This window comes from Corvus moneduloides, chromosome 1 (assembly GCF_009650955.1).
Source record: "Corvus moneduloides isolate bCorMon1 chromosome 1, bCorMon1.pri, whole genome shotgun sequence".
Taxonomy (NCBI): domain Eukaryota; kingdom Metazoa; phylum Chordata; class Aves; order Passeriformes; family Corvidae; genus Corvus; species Corvus moneduloides.
The window spans coordinates 43,762,492-43,777,834 of NC_045476.1; the positions used below are offsets into that span (position 1 = coordinate 43,762,492).

General features: G+C 39.0%; 1 protein-coding gene across 7 annotated transcripts in view; it reads left to right on the forward strand.

Moving 5' to 3' along the window:
- Positions 1 to 15,343, forward strand: part of THRB (thyroid hormone receptor beta) — a 157,005-nt gene that overhangs the window by 21,507 nt on the left and 120,155 nt on the right. For 3 of the 7 annotated variants that reach the window (XM_032108059.1, XM_032108039.1, XM_032108048.1), the window contains exons 2-3: positions 8,953 to 8,982; positions 11,100 to 11,200. The exons of 2 other annotated variants lie outside the window; for them this stretch is intronic. The gene's annotated coding sequence lies outside the window, so the exon portion shown is untranslated. The remainder of the gene's footprint in view (positions 1 to 8,952; positions 8,983 to 11,099; positions 11,201 to 15,343) is intronic. 2 more of the 7 variants (XM_032108068.1, XM_032108098.1) reach the window with 1 other exon arrangement.

The window sequence follows — 15,343 nt, forward strand, 5'->3', positions numbered from 1 at the left end:
AGCAGTAATCAATTATTTTAAAAATCTAAACTAGGAAAATGAATCACTGATCTTAGAGAAGAGGTTTGGGAAAGTAATTCCAATTTATTTGCTATATTTTCTTAAATAATGGTCAGATTCTCCCATTTCAGTTTACCAAAAAGCCAGTAAGGTCAAAGCGATATCAGATTAAATTTATATAAAATATTTTGACTTTGTTATTCCCAGCTCAATGTTTTACTGTGAGGAAATGTAGAAATCATTCTGAGTTAACAAGAGTAGAAACTGTGGTGGCCATTACTAAATAAAAAAATGTGCATCATATAGTGAAATAACTTCTCAGCTATGTTCTGCTCATGGAATATATTGAAGTGAAACCTAACATCATCTTTAATACAGATAGTGGGATGCTTGCAGTCCTCTTTGCTTCTGTGTTTCCTCACTGTTAGGACAAGCTGGCTGGCAGCCAGCTTCAAAAGCATCCTCAGGGCACAGCTGTATCTGGAGTGGGTCTCCTGGGGAATGCTGTGCAACCAGCCACAGGTCTCTGGTGTACTGGGAACACCTATCCTCAGCAAGCTGCTGGTGAAACAGGAGATCCAAAATACTGCCTGCATCCCCCATGGTTTAGGGCATCCTGCTCCTGTGTCCAAGTGCCTTTCATGACCAGATGGACCAGAGCAAAGGCAAGAATATGGTCTTTGTCCTTGGTGGTGTGTTACCGAAGGGGTGTCACTCACGTGCTGGTGTCCCTACAGGAGCCTGATCTGGAGCCGGGCTGGATGTCTCGCTCCGTGGCTCTGCTCATGCCTGTCATGCAACCACCTGTGCGGCTGCTGGGGATGGCACACCACCTCGGTCTCTGCTTCCCACTCACTGCCAAGGCTTGCAGCAGCTGACATGCTTTGGCTGGTTGCTGGAGTACATCATCTGCCTTTAGTGTGATTTGTTTTGGGCTCAGAGTTTGCTCTGCTTGTTCATCATCATTTGCTAACCGTAAAACAGGTATATGCTACCAACTTCAGCCTACGTAGGAGAGCTTGGCAGAGTCTGTGGGCATCCTTTAGGAATGATATGCATTTAAAATCCCTTTTATGGTAAAATATCCCTTACTATAAGTGGTGATAATGCTCAGAGGATTTCTTTAAAAAAAATTTATTTTGCTTATAGTATTTCTTTTAATACATCCTTGCACATAAACCCTCTCAGTATAATTACAGCTTTGTAAATCCCCATTATTTGTTCTCTCTTTATAACAAAGGATTTGTCTGTTGAGTTACAATTGCAAGTACCTCATAAACCCAGTAGCTGAGTACTATCTGTGATATACTGGAAGAAACAAGCAAATACCACCATCTTTCTAAAAATACAGAAGTGTAAATGAAGCCTTTTTTATGGAGCATCCAAAGTGGGGAAAATACCACTTTCCCCTTGTCTGCTAGTTGTGCATTCCAAGGTTTTCAATGTGCATGAATCCAGTTTTGAATTTGAATACTTTGATAGATTTTTTTTTGTTCTGTTTTCCTTTGGTAGAAATAAACACAAAAGGCAAATCCAATGGATTTGCTTTGATACATTACTACTTAACTCCTAAGCAAATATCTTACTCTGCCAGTTTGTCTCTTAATTGGAGTTTAGCCCTATTCCACCTTTCAAAAAAACTGCTGGAGCTTCAGCATGCTTGACCTTAGCTCCAGAAAATAAAGCAAATGATTCCTTAAGGCTTTTATCCTGTTACCTTAGCCAGAAACCCTTGATTCAACGTTTTAAATTTAGTCATAGTTGGTTATCACTAGCAAATGATGTCATTGTCAGTAACAATGTTTTCCACCACTGCTCCAAAGGAGATGAAGAGAAGTTAGGCAGCTGCAGACACTAATGAAATATAACTCAGTTTCACTGAAACTTTTTGCTCTATATACTGGGGATAGGGAGACATTTACCAAAGCCCTTTTTTAGAAATACCTGTTTTTATTTCATTGTCTGTTTCATATAGGCAACCAAAACTGCCATTTAAAAAACACTTCCCAGCAGAATTGTGGGCCTGATGATTATGCAGCGTTGATGTACAACACACCTTAAAATCTTTAGAGTACCGTAAATAAGAAGAAATAAATACTCCCTTTAAGCTTGCTTCCACTGACTTTCAAATGTCAGATTTCCATTTTATTTATTCTTTGGGTATTTTTCATAGCTTTCAAAATGTATGCAGAGCTTAAGGACATTTCTTGCTCAAATCATGCAGTCTGTGCCACAGTTCTGGACTGCACTGGGACAATTTACTGGGACACATGCTGTACATAGGATTTAAATGAGGGCATGTGCCATACAGGTAGAAAAAAAACAGAAGAAAGAAATGTAACAAAAAAAATCCTAGACTCAAAGCAGTTAATGTGCTACAGAGCAGTTCACCGTATGTTGCCCCCATTAGATGCATGTATTAAACCTTTGCTTTCATGGAACTTGCTTTAATTTTGGATGGAAGTACCCTGACAGCTGCATTCCAGTGTGTAGGTGTGGTGGTTGTCATCCACCATCCCAAGAAGAATAGAACAGCACCAGTTATTAGAAAAAGCAGTGGGGGGAAAAAATACATGTTCTGGGTGTATCATGAGTTGAAGGCAGCCAGGCTTTATTAAGTTCTAGGATGTGTTGGGTTGGTAGTGACACCCTGGAAAAGATAACATAACAAAGTCTGTCATGTTTTATTCTAGGACTCAACAATGAACTTTACTGGCTGGGGATGTTATGTGGCAATACTTACTGTACATTTGTCCTTCAAGATACTAGCTTTTTAAATTCAGCCATCTCACAGAAGACAAACCAGGGACAATTAAGAAAATCATAATCATTCGTGTGTCACTGTGGTCATTATAAGCAGAAGAGTGTATGCTTTCTGAGAAAAAATATGAAGGTCCAAGTCTCATCTCTGCAGTATTTTATGCTTACTCAGACATATGGACAATGATTAAAATCAGGCATCTGGTGTAAAGCAGTCTGAATCTAAGGATGATTGAATGGCTGAAGAAACCTTGTTTTGGCTGTCTCAGCATATCTGCTGCCTGGTTTCTTCTTCAGTAAACTGGCAGAGGAGAGGAGAAAATTCCAGGATGCTGTTTGTACCATCAATCTCAGAAGTGGTGACTTCCACCAATAACTGCAGTATATGGTTAAACAGACGTGGGATGAATACCCGAGTTCCCAAAACTTCCCATTTCACCATCGCCATACGTCACGTATAAAGCTTTAAGATTCCCCTTAGATCTGACTATTAGTTGGTTGCTTTTTTAAAGTTTTGATGAATATCAGTAGTTAAGAAATAAGGATGAAGGCTTGTTTTCAACATCCTGATGCTTTTCACACTTGAGTCTTTGGTCCTAAACAAGGTTTTCAAGCCTAAGTGGAATGCAGGGTTTCTCATCGGCTACAGTGTGCATCGTTGTGCTTCCCGTGGCACTGGGCCAGGCCCTATGGAGATGACATCCTTAAATATCTTTCAGAGGAAGAAAATAATTGGGTTTAGGGCATATGATTATACTATGTACAGAGGGAATAGCTGCCCTTTTTGGGGATATGCTTAGTTCTCTTGAATTCAATTAATTCTTACATTACAAAAATGCCTTAGCTTTTCCTTTTAATGGCATAAATAACGTACCTTTTCTATAAAGAGTAATGGAATAAATTTGAAGACTTTAAACAACTATTTTTGGTATGGTTTTTATTTTAAAAGTAAATTAATTTATCATTTTACTTTTCAAAGTCAAGGGGAATTGTGACATTAACATTTCTAATGTAAATACAATGTACTGTAATAGAACTTGAAGGTCTACTAGCCAAAGTGTATTTAATCTTGTTAGTTCTTCATTAAAACAGAGAATTGTAATGGAAATGCTGGCAAAACAGGACTGCAGACATTACAATCTGTGGACTCATCGTTTACTGGAGAGGATAATAGCTTCTGGACAGCATATTTGTAGCATTTTCAGTAAAGCAGCTTTGAGTTTTTATCTTTTTAGTATGGTCTCAACAAGCATACAGCAGTAGCAATGGTGATTTTTGTTTCAACATTATTCCACCTCTGAACAGTTGGGTCAAGCTACGTGGCTGAAATTTAAGAATTCTTAGACCCAGGAGGATAACTAGCTTCCAAAAAGTCATTGAGGTCCCTGATTTCTATGACAGCCAGTCATCAAGAGCAATAATAAATGGTGACTCTCTCTTGGGCACTTTCTTGGGGAGCAGAACAGATGTGAGATGGTGGTTCTTGGCTGGTCATGCTGGTGGGGCAGCAGAGCACAGAGCACATATTCCACTTGCATTTGGCAGTCCATGTGTAGGCAGGTACAGCTGTGGGTGGGGTTATGTTCAGTTTTTTGGCAACAGTGGTTAATTTTTAATCTGTATGTATGCTTTAAATGGAACTATTTTATGAGTTCTCTGCCTCCCGGCTATGATCTTGTCTTTGCTGTCCGATCTAAACACAGACTTTCTTCTGCCTTTTTACCCTGTAGAGAGCATATACCCACATGCTGATTATGATTAGCATTGTACTGGTAGTAAACATTCTCAGGATGCATCCCTAGGTCCCAGAGTTTAGACTGTGCAGACTGTCTGCTGCCTCACAGCACCAAGCAGTCCGAGGCACGCTGTGTAGAGTTCCAGAGCTGAGAATGCCTGTCACAGATTAGACTTTGGCATGCTGCAGTCATGGCTTTTCACTCTGCAGAGTGCATGGCACAACTTGCTAACTACTGCAAGTACCGGAACTGTGAAATCAAATGGCTTTGAGTCAAGACTGGTGGGGCAGGAAGAATTAAATTAACTTTCTGTGCCAGCGGAGTTCCTTGCATCTTGAGGAAGAGCTTTGTTGAGGGAGGTCAGTGAGATTTTTCCATGCTGTCTTTTTCTTTCCCCTACATTTTTTGTTCTTTTTTACTCCACCTCCACTGACATGCTTTTAATTCTTACTGGGAGCTGCTTAACAGAAGAACTGAAACTTACTGGAGCAGCTTTAAGAATGAATTTTATCTCCTGGTCAGAATTGCTCATCCCCCACTCCTTTCTTTTTACTTCCTTGACTCTGATGGAATGAGAGCTCTCTGGCTTTTTCAGGCCTGGGTGGCTTTCTGGGATCTTTTGTGAAAAAGGAAATTGTAGTTACTTTGTTCAGTCAGTCTCTTTGTGGACCTCTGAACACCAGAGCGTCCTGCAGGGACTAAAAAAGGAAACTGAAAAAAATTCTGGAGTGGTGGTGAATCTGTCTAGAGGACTGAATAGATTTCCATCTTTTGGTAACTTCATTTTTTTCTAAATGAAGATGCCTGTGATGGGTGTCAGGAGCTTCAAAGTGAGTTTTAATAGGATGAATGGGATTTGGTTGGATAAGAAGAAAAGTGTAAGAAGAAAAGTACTGCTCTCATCCCTGATCTGATATCTGTTCAAAGACTTAGGCAGAATATGTACTTTATATCTAAATTTTCTGAAGAGCACCTGGATGTGTTTTCTCCTACTGTGTACTGGATAAGTGTTGGATCATATGGAAATGCATTGTTTTAGCTAATTGGGTGTATTCCTTATAGGGATCAAACCCATGTTTTAGTTAATGACAAGTTGTGTTTCTGTATCTTCGGTTTTTCAGTTTCTGCTGAACAGCATAGAACAAAAAAGGTGAAATAATAATGACTGAAACAAAAAGGAACATTTTTATTTGTACTACTCCAGGCAGTCAGGAATTTTCTGTGTGTTAAAGTAGGAAATTTTCAACTACATCTATTTTGCTGTCTGACAATTTTAGCAGTATTGGTTTTCTGTGGTTCAAAAAGTTAGTGGTGAGTTTTCCTTAAGAAAAATCATGAACAGCTTCAGTAGCAAAGTACATTATTTTAACAATCCCTATCAGCAGGGTTTGTTTTTTGTTTTTTTTTTTGTGTTAATTACAATATTTATAAAGCTGAGAAAGTTCATAAGTTGTTCTGGAAAAGATGGAACTTGACAAAATATTTACGATTTTTCTCTTTTTTCTTTTTTCTTTGCCTGGATTGAAAGGGTAATCGTAAATACCCTGTTGAATTTACAGAGCCTCTTGTCACTGAGTGTGGACAGTTGTCTACTTAGTTTAACTTAATAGTACTGATGTGCCTTTGATGCAGTCTGGTAGAATCCTCTCAGAGTCTGTCCAAAGTTAACACATTTGGTGACTGGCAGCAAGTGTAACTTTTACTGTAAAGAGGCATATGCTTAGAAAAATGACACATCTGAATATTCCAATGTAAATGTCCTCACTGTTTTACTTTTTTTTTTTGGTAGCGCTCTCCCCCTCCATCTAAGCAAGGAGACATTAAGCATGAAGGCAGTGCAAGCAGTTAACAGGAGATATATTTTCATTCGAAACTCTTTGCCAGGGTGTCCAAGGCAGATAAGACAGGAAACCTGTTAAGTCTTCTACAGGGACCATGGAATGCTTGAACCTCACTTATCCAGTGTTGTTTTGGGCACACTGGAGTGGAGGTTATCTCCACTTGGATAGAAGCCAGATCTTCTGAGGCTAGAAGCTTTCTGCTACCTGATGGAGATAGTAATGGGTCCTCTTGAACAAATGTCTACTGAGACCATCAGGCTTGACAAGCAGCAGGGCCCGTGAGAACCTGGGATAGGAGGGGCTCATGGCCCTCATTATAGCTGTCCTGTTATCAACAGCTAGATCAGATAAGGAAAACTTATGCAAATTGGTTTTTTTAAGCATGCTAGGGTGTTGGCTTTTTTTTTCTGGGAGTCATAAACCCTGCCAAAGTAAGCTTTCATTCTTCTTTTGAAAGTATGTAGGATGCGTTAAATATGCTTCAAAGCAGCTTGCACTGTTGAGTGTTTCTAGCATAGAAATACTTTGCTTTAAAATCTTTGGATCTGGTCACAAGTCCAGGTTGACTTACAGTCTTCTTCAGACTTGCTTCTGTACCTGCTTTATGGTTTAAACAGGCTAGCCTGTAAGATACTCCTATCTCATCCCAGAAAGAACCATTCTGGTCCCATAAACTTTGTGCTGTGGGCCACAGTAGTATTGTGACAGGTGAGTAATAGAGAATCAGAGATGTAATGTGTCCTCAGCTGCACTCTGGCTAGCTTCAATGGGTGTTTTGCATGACAAAAGTAAGAAGGATTTGGCTCGTGCTGTAATAAATCCCGCTCAATCCTGTTGAAACCCTGCATAGCATCCTGTGATGAAATACTTACTGGTTCTGTCCCTTGATTCCTGCATGCAAAATCTTTCTTAAATTACCTTTTGTGGGTGACCCACACCTGAAGCCAGACAGGTAAATGGGAACTAATCTGGTACTGATGCCTGTTTTAAATAGCTGGTTATCAGGACAAGCTGTAGAAAAATTAAACTATGAGGATATTATGTTTGACTGAGTAATTAAATGACCTTATAGTTACTTTTCTTCCTTTAAAGGCACATGTGTGCAGATACTCTGTTGTGGGAAATCGGACTTTGTAAATGTCAGCTCTCATGAGCTGACACATAAAAATGGGGTCTCATGCTTTTTCTCGAAATGGGTGGTTAACCTAATGATTTGCTGCACTCCAGGAATGTGTCTTTAAGTTTACTTGTTCCATTTGTGAAATAGTCTCATTTTATAGGTCTCTCAAAAATATCAGATGACCATACCCTAAATTAAGGGAAGAGCCACTTTTACTATTCACTTAAGCTTTACTTCCCTCAGATTGACAGATTAATTCCTAGAAGACTCTGTTTTGACCCTGCTGTCCCCCAAATCACAGTGTTTTCACTGCAGAGCAAAGAAATCATCTCTTCAACCATTGCATTGATTGCATGCTTTGAGGCTCAGCTTCGAATTTGTCCTTGGCAAAGATGAACAAGGTCTCTCCTTGTTTTCCCTTCATCTGTAAATCTCTAACCATACTGACTGATGGCCAATGAAGTGTACAGAAAGTGCTAGAGGTTGAGATGCTTTGCCTATGACTCAGCATGATTTTCTCTGCTTTTCAACAAATACTGCTAATAATTGTCAGATTTTATTGGACTTGCCTTTTTGTTTCCTATTTCATGCTGTATATTATGCTAATTTAGAAAATGAAATTTGAAAAAACTGTGATTTTGTTGTTGCACGCATTGGTGACAAAAAATACCCATTTACTTCAGTTACCAGAATCCAATTCCCAATTATAATGCTGATGCTTGCAAATACTTCTCCCTGCTTGTAAAGGACTGAACAAAACTCCTGAAGAAATGAAAGGTTGATTAATATTTTTGCAGGCCTCAACATTCATTGATTGTTCTGAGTTATGCCTGAACTTTTCGAGAATATTCTTAAGGCTTTTTTGGTTTTTGATTTTGGTTTTTGATTTTGTGATGTGTGTTGGTAAATTGTTGACAAATGTGTCATTCAGAGTGGCTGAGTTGAAGTAGGTGTTTATTGAAACGGCTTGATGTTTTCATTCTTCTAAACTGCCACTGACCCTACCTGTTTGGGGGTTGAGCAGAAAATAGCTACTTTTAAAAAAGCCTTCCGGGCTGAGAAACTCTTCAAATGGGCTTACTGCAATGCAAACCCATCTTATAATAGAAAATATCAAATGTCCCAATAAAAATAATGGCAACACAAACACAAATACTATTCATGAAATACAGCTTGAAGTGAAAATAAACCTATTGAGTGTGTCTAATCAGCCTGTAGTTTAGGTGGTGAATTGATGAGATCAGTTGTTTGTATTGATATTTCCAAAGCATTTGAAGTATTTGTTCAGAATAGCTAATTAAGATGGCAGATAAATAAAGGCCTCCACTCCAGAGTGTGGAGGATGATTAACTCTGCAAAATAACGGAGACTTACTACAGTGATGTAAAAAGAACCTTTTAGTTTTGGTGTTAATTGAAGTGAAACTAAAATAGTAACTTCAGAAGGTTCTTTTTAGCAAATGGATCTTTAATACAGATTTCTTTACTCTTTTCAGTGAAAGAACAGAAAATGAAGCTCTAATAAGGTAAGATATTTTTTTATTCCACTTTAGTAACATATTCAAGTTAATTGGAGATAATTTTAACAAATATGCTCAGAATTTTAGGCTAGATCCTAGACCAGTAGATTTCAGCATTTCACTAGTAGATCCCAGTGTGAGTCAGTATGTCAAAGCACAAAAAAGAAAGAGTACAGTGTTGCAGAATGAGTCTAAACATTTAACTTTATTGTTGTTGTTACTGAACCACTATTTGGTCTTTAATCAAAATAAGATGCCTTCATAGGCTTGGAAACTTCTTTTTGTCTGTAAGGAATTTACAGGTAATTATTTTTCAGCAGATGCTATAGTTTTCACTCCTCAGCCAATGAAAATCTTCATTTTATTGCAGTTTGAAAATTAAATATTAGAGGATATGCTGATAAAATAAGTAGCTTGTTCACAGATTTTTGGTTCTTGAGATGTGGTGGTGGGAGTTTAGGAGTTATGTACTTAAATAAATAAAGGAGGGGTGAACTCTTCTAGCAGTGACTATTTCCCCTTATATATAACGTAATTCAGCTGCATTCTCAAAATGAATTCTGTATCATGTGCTAGATGGGCAAAAGGCAGAAGAAGGTCTTTCAATACACTACCAACTGCAAGAGGTGTTAAAAAAATGGTTTTGTCTTTCCTTTTCTTCCATTGCTAGTGAGGATGCTGACATTCATGTGGTGTGTCACCTAGAAAATGAAGCATCTATGTCAAATAACAAAGCCAGGTGTACAATAGCAAGTTGTTCTGACAGGCAGCTGAAATATGAACCCGTTCAGAGCATTGTAAAAATATATAATTACTTCTCTGTCACAGGAAATATTTCAATTATAACAGCCATTCTCAAGATTCCGAGGAAGGGAAGTGTTGTTGGTTATTGATTTCTTTTCCTCCCTTATTTGCCTGGTTTGGTTTCTTGTATCACTGGTTAAAGTAAAATTTTGCAGAGTTGTTAGCTGGATTTTGTACATCTATTTCAAGTCAAATGGCTTCCAAATGGAAGAGTGTTCAAAAGAAATTTTTTTAAAAGCTGTTGACATCACTAAAAGTTGATAAGTCTGCATAAACTGTGTTTCTGGTTTGCAGAGGGGCATTCTTGGAATAGGGAAGAGGGAGGCTTAAAAAAAAAAGCATTTAAGCTATGCAAAATATAAACTGCTAGAAACCATAAGTGAGTAGAAATGTGAAGTATTAATGGAAAAAACAGTAGTGTTGTGAAAAAGTAATGAGGTGTCATAACAAATGGTGGTGTAAATAGCAGACTATCTTTGCAATTCTTACTTTGTATTAATACATGGAGAGTGTGTGCATCTGTTTGCAGCTTCAAAAGTGTGTGCTTATATAATGCATCTCTGAGACAGCAAGATGCTGTTTTTCACCCAATCAGTGAGAAGGACTGAAAACCCTTCTGGAATAGGGCTAATGAACTTTATAATGTGTTGAGAGCCACATGGGTAGTGCAGGGATTTAGTAAATGCCAGAAGAAATTCTAGTTCTGAGAAGTCTTTGTACACTGATCTCATCAGCATCTGAGATCCAGACACAAGTCCTCCTTCTGTCTCTTTACCAGGATTCAGCCATACAAGCACTGGGCAAACTTTGCAAAAATGAATTAAACTTGCTGTGTCTGTAGTTGATCACCTAACACAAGGGGGCCTTATGTGGAGCCTCTGAATGCTACAGTAATACAAATACCTAAGTAATATGCCTAAGTAATATAGCATGACAGCAATAGTGGAAATTTACTTATTTTGTTTACCAGAGTCACAGCTGGAAGTATTTTAGGGTATACATTGCTCACTCCTGGATTTCTGCCTTGGCAGCGCCTGCAGAAGTACCAGGTCATTTTTATGTGATTTGACATGGGCAGTAGAAAACCACCTGCCATCAGCCATCTTTTTCTTTCTAAGTTAACTATAGCGTTTAGTAACTACTGATCCAGTTGGAGCTGGAATTTATCAGTTAGGTTGAAAATGAAGCTATGCAGGTCGCAGTGCCGTTCATCCCAAATTTCCAGGTCATACAAATGGGTGCTACAGAAGCTGGAAAAGCTTGTTAAAGAAGATGTTTGGTGCCTTTCCCTCACATTTGAATTGACTTTTCTCTTTTAGTCTCTTTAGTCAAAAAGCTGTCTCTGGTACACCACCGCAGATGCTGTGTGATTGACTCAGGAATCCCTGTTTTGGTTTGCCAAGCAGGCAAACTATCTCAGGTAAGAGAATTTTGAGGTGTCATGTGGTTAGTATCTAAAAATATCAGTGTAGGGAGATGGGATAGGGCTCCAACAGACAAAAACATGGCAAGATAAGGAAGAGGAGTTCATGTTGGAATTACGATAATGTGGGTGTAATTAACTATTGGAAATGCTTAGAAAGGAATGTGGTAGATCACTCGGAGTAATTAAATCAAGATTAGATCTGCTTCTGAAATATCTTCTAGTAGAGTTACAAGTTCTTGTGCTTTGTAAAGAAATTGCTGCATGAGGTATTAGAGGCCGTGCCAGGCAGGAAGTCAGACCAGATTATCATAAGAGTTCCTCCAGGCCTTTTAAATCCACATCTCGACCAACAAAGGCTCTTATGTGGTACAGGCCGCCACAGAATTTCCAAAATCTGAGGTGGAGCAGGTCACTCCTGCTTCAGTGGTGAAAGGTTGAAAAGTCTTTGAGCAGATCCTTGCAGCGTCGCGGTGGTGGGTACTCAGTGCCGCTGAGCTTGTACATTTTGTGTGCTTCAGTCCTGTGAGCCAGTTCCTGCTCTTGTCTGATCAGCCCATAAACACATCCTTCTCCGTAATCTTCTAATATTTTACCTGATTTATTTAGTACCTTGCATTTTTTATTGAGTTCAATGAAAAATAATAATTATTTTGTGATGCTTATTGAGTCCCTTCTGTGGTACAAGTCCTAAATGAGTTCAGAATTTTCTTCAGTTACTCAGTGAGCATAATTCCATTGTCTTTAACACAGGATCTTCTATAGCCACTCTTAATATCCCTATGAGTAGAAAGGGCAGGGGACATTTTTAGCAGATTATGTAGAATTCCTAGGATAAAATAATCTGCTTTCCCCAAAACTGAGAAAGTAATAACTTGTATGTTTGCTCTGGGACCTGCATGGAATACTGAGAGAGAGTGGAGGAGACTTGTCTTTCAGATTTCTTCTGCTGCAGGGGAGTGTATTCCTGTCTTACTGGGTAAGAAGCAGCAGATCCTTTCAATAGAAAATAGATTAAAATAGTTGGTCAAAAAGTAATTTTATACTAGAAGAAACACAAAACACTGTGGTGAACAAGAATAGCCCTGGTTCCTTTTTACTTTGATAAGCTCATTAATTTCAACAATCAGAATTAATCAAGATCTACTGTGCAAAATCTTACAAATGGAAAAATCCATCAACTTGAGCTTAGAATTATGTCACCCTATTGTACTTAGGTTGCATAGCTTTTTTTACAGGAATGTGCAATGTGATTCCACAGCAGCATGACAGGAAGAACAGCTAAGAGTTGTCCTGGCCGTATGTGGGCATAAAAACTTATTCAGGAAAGTTTTCATGTAATTCTGGCTCTGTAGAAAGACCTATGAAAAAGCTTTTCTGTAAAATTATCCAGGGTAAATTCAAGAGTGAACCCAGGAATATTAGAAGATTTTTGTTTTCCAAAATACCTGATACCCAGTTTGACAGCAAGTTGTGCACACTTGGTACCTGACTATCCCTACTGCTCTCCCTCCCTGGACATAAAGGCGTATTTATGGTTTACAAGTGGCAGCCTAGACCTGAATTGGAAGAAATATTGGACTAAAACAATAGGAGAACTGAAGTAGAGAAGAGAAATACCATTCTGTTTGATAAACCAAAGTAAGGTGGTTGAGGAAAGTAAGTCTGTGTCCCTCCACGTGGAGGCTCCACCTGCTTTCATGGACATCCAAGAAAGAGAGAAAGGAGAAAGAGGACAAGACACTGGAAAAAGATAAAAAAAAGGTTAATTACCCTTGCTAGTAGGTTAGGGATTCATGGCTGTGGTGAAAGGAGAGAAGACTTTGGTTAGTCAGGAATCAAACATGTTTGCTTGGTTGCTATGCAATAATAGTTGTGATTTTTTAGCATGAAGTTTCTTCTGCACCATGTCTCTTGAAAATATATTACATACCTATGGTTTTCCCAAATTCCTGATAGCCATAATACTGACTGTGGAGAGCATTTGAAAACAAACTTCAGGATGTCTCTTTTTCACATGTTTTCTCAACCAGTGAGTCACTCTTAATGGATACTTCAGTTCTGAAAAGGAGTGGAGGAGGCAGTGCCGTGGAAGAAAATTGCCCTCTCCATTAGTAAATGTATTTGAGACATCATACTGCAGCTATTTCCTTCCATATGCAAGCTCATGGCTAAGTCACTTAATGTAAAGGAAAACAGTCTTTTCTGCCACAGAAGAAGGGCCTCTACTGGACAGTGGCACACAAGCCTGCAAATTTGACTTTGGGTATCGCTGACGGTTTCCTTGGCATTTCTTTCTGTTCAGGCAGTTAATGCTGTAAAAGCATTCAAGATGACAGAAAAGAGCAGTTGTGTTGAGGTCTGGGGAGTTCCTTTGGCACATCTCCAGTGCACTGCTAGTCCCAAATTCATTGTTTGTATAGAAGAACTGCACTTGCTTTAAAAGCTCAGTTTTACTCCGTTGGAAAGCTATTCAGTCTTGTTTCCTGCACTTTGTTTACTTAATAACCCCTACACAAAAATCCATGATTTTGCCTGGGTAACTTGCTGCTCTCTTCCAAGAAATAAATACACTGGTTTTTAAATTTTTTAAATCCACATGCTAGGTTGGAGCACAGTTTGGTGCAAAGAAGTACCCTGGTGCTTACACTGTGCTCGCAGTGTCTGCTCAGATGAGAATCAAGCGTGCTGTGCGCACTGTTACATAACTCTGCAAAAAGTGTCGATTCAGGGAAATTTTGCTGCTGTGAGAGAATGGGAGCATCAGGAATGTTCTCTCCCGCTTAATGGAAATGTGGCTTTTGGTGACTAGTACATTTAAAAAATAGCAGATTGCGTGTATGTGCTCATTGACAGAGTCCAACTTGAACATTACAGTGATGTTCAGGACAGCAGATCCTGCTGTTTGCTGCAGCCCTGGGAGACTGGATGAGGCTCTGGGAGCAGCAGGCTGGTTCAGCATATGTCTGGCTGCTACCAGAAGGGATTTGCAGCTGTTCAATTTTTGGTTTTGAGTAACCTTTAGAAGAGTGCATCTGAAAAATTGCCAGGTTGGCCAAAGAGATTAATTCCTATCAGCAGGAGAGACAGCTGTTCATTTGACTACATCTTCTTCATTTAGCTGTGTGGGTCGTCTTACTGGGTGGAATGAGTTCCAGAGACCTGCCTGTGGAGCAGAGAGGCAGGTAGGACAACATGCACTGTGTCAGAAATTCTCTTCGTCTTTGACATTACAGAAATGGCCTTGCCTTATGGATGTGGTGGAGGGGTAGGTTGCTAGTCTAATTGTTTGACCTTTGCCCTTTTGCACACAGCCCCTCTATTTCAGACCTGAGGGATCCTGTTAACTACAGAATATTTCAGGTGGCTGCACCCTGCTGATAGCACTAGTCGAAGCCTCCCCACTCCCCGATACATTACTGTGAAAATATGGATAAGAAAATAAATTAAAGTTTGGAAAAGTCAATGTTGTCTGAATATTGTTAGTCCTAATCTCTCTAAGCAATATGTATTGTCTGCCTTTTTTCTCATTTTAAGGGTCAAAAGCCTGTCTAGAAGCTGCTAGAGATCTAGATGGTGTTAGCTAGATTTGCTTCTAGGTCATTCTCATTCAGCATCGTCCTCAGAGCAAGCCTTGGTTCTATTGTTTCAGTTTCCCCATCTGTGGCTTTAATCCAGTTCTCTTTCTTTAATCACATCCTATATAGACTTGTCTTTTGAGTCCTACCGCTCTTCTCCACTCCAGGTTTAAGGTCTCAGTTGTTGTGCAGGAGATGCTGTGAATGATTTTATTTTGTCAGCTGAGGTAAACAGACAGTAAAAACATACACCACAGCACAAAATGTTCTCCAATCAGTTATTTGACAAGCGCAGTTTAATTATTTAGTATAGCTTGTAAAAGTAATGAAGTCCTTGTAACATGAGATTTAACACTCTCCTATTAATTTTTCCCTAAGAGGTGGGAAAAGACTGCTATATTTTTGTGTGCAAACTGAGAGCATGAAGCTAATGAGATTTGACTGAGAATACATAAAAGGGAATGGAACCTTTCAGTGCTTCTTAGGAGTTTTGCTAATAGGTAGTAAATCCAAGCACATCCTACAGTTAGATAAGATTCTGCCTGTGATGGCAAACCAGAAG